Consider the following 2,047-nt stretch of genomic DNA (forward strand, 5'->3'; position numbering starts at 1 on the left):
TCTGGAGGCAGGTTGTTCCACTGGTTAATTGTTCTAACTGTCAGGAAGTTTCTCCTTAGTTCCAGGTTGCTTCTCTCCTTGATCAGTTTCCATCCGTTGCTTCTCGTCCTGCCTTCAGGTGCTTTGGAGAATAGCTTGACTCCCTCTTCTTTGTGGCAGCCCCTGAGATACTGGAACACTGCTGACGACTATCAATCAGAATAACCTTAATGGCCATTCTTGAGTTGAGACTGACCAAAACTGAACAAAAAATGAAAACATGTGGCTATCAAATAGTTACAGCACTGACAAAAGTGATATCAACGCTGCTAACATCGGATGTTTTGCATTGACAATAGATGGAAATGTAGCCATCTTTTTCCTTTCCACTTTTAGAGTTAGATGATGCTGTGAATGAGAGTCTAGCTAGACATAACAACACTAAACTTAGTGTGAGAATCAAGGTTATTGAGACCAGAGCTGATAAAGAATTGGCTGATAAAGAATTCCCACCGAAGTGGTACCTATTTATCTACTCGCATTTGCATGCTTTCAAACGGTTAGGTTGCAGGAACTGGAGCAAGGGACGGGAGCTCACCCTGTCACGTGGTACTTGAATCTTGAACCCAGATTGTTAGCTTTCCAGCTGGCAGGCATCTTTAACTCCTGAGCCATCGTACCCCCATGCTACTTTATATTAAGTCACTACTAAGTACTTACAGTACATAATGCTGAGTTCCGCAAACGTTGGTTAAGTGATTTGATAAAATAGGATTGCTAATAAAATACCTTAATTATAATTCTACCCTATAAAATTTTAATACACTTTAAAAAATTAAAATGCAGGCAGGCACATTTAAAATTATAGCCTATTGATTAATGAGTCACTTTACTGAATTTTTTTATTGATACTATCGACAGGGAGATTTTTATTAGTGAATTGTTTAAACACTTAATTGTTTTCCTGGCACATTGTAAATTCTAGAATCCCAGCATGAATAAACCTATTTTTATTTCTAATAAGTCATTTTACTACTAGTCGAAGGAAAGTGTTAAGATTTGTTCTCCTAAAATAAGCAAATCTTGTATTCACATATTATACCTTCTTTTCACTATGCAGTGACACCTACTGATGTTTAATATATTGCAGTTTTGTTCTTCCACTGAACTCCTTCAGACTTGAATGTTTGTTTTGAACAGCACCGTAAGTTCACAAATGTAATTATATGTATGTGGCTTTTAATGAAAGTGATAGTAATGAAACTTCTGCTTTTGACTTGCGACACAATCCGGAGAGTAACACATTAAAATGAGTCAGATCTCAGAGGAATTGAACGTAGCACCCCTCCGTATAACACGAAACCATCCACAAAAGAAACTCAGGTCAGCTAAGAGAAGAAGAGCGCTCTAGACTCTAAACATGTGCAAAGTGCCTTCCAATAAAGGAGAATATTTGCAGCTCAGGGTTGAAATGAGGGGTCCTTAGTGCTCTCTGATTTGGGTTGTTTTCTTGCAGAAGTTTCATTACTCAGACTAGGTAACATCAAAGTGTATTCCTCGCTCCTGTGTCATTGTAACCAGTCCTTCTCTGTCTGAAATTAAACAAGCTGACATTGCTAAAGTCACATCTAAAGAGGTTCCTCACTGCCTTCATCCCTCCCTCCCTCCCTCCAACCATCCTCTCCTTCTTTCTTTCTTTCTTTCTTTCTTTCTTTCTTTCTTTCTTTCTTTCTTTCTTTCTTTCTCTCCTTCTCTCCTTCCTTCCCTTCCTCCATCCAACCATTCTTCTCTCCTTCCCTCCACCTATCAATCTGTACATCCTTTCCTCACTGCCTTCATCCCTCCATCCTCTAACCCTCCTCTCCTTCCTTCTTTCGCTCCTTCTCTCCTTCCCTCCTTCTATCAATCCATCCACGCATCCATTCCTCACTGCCTTCATCCCTCCCTCCAATCATCCTCTCCTTCCTTCTTTTGCTCCTTCCTTCCCTCCCTCCTTCTATCAATCCCTCCCTCCCTCCCCCATTGCCTTCATCTCACAATCTCTCCTTCCTTCCTTCCTTCCTTCCTT

This window comes from Protobothrops mucrosquamatus, unplaced genomic scaffold, assembly GCF_001527695.2.
Source record: "Protobothrops mucrosquamatus isolate PMUCROS unplaced genomic scaffold, P.Mucros_1.0 scaffold3766, whole genome shotgun sequence".
NCBI lineage: Eukaryota > Metazoa > Chordata > Lepidosauria > Squamata > Viperidae > Protobothrops > Protobothrops mucrosquamatus.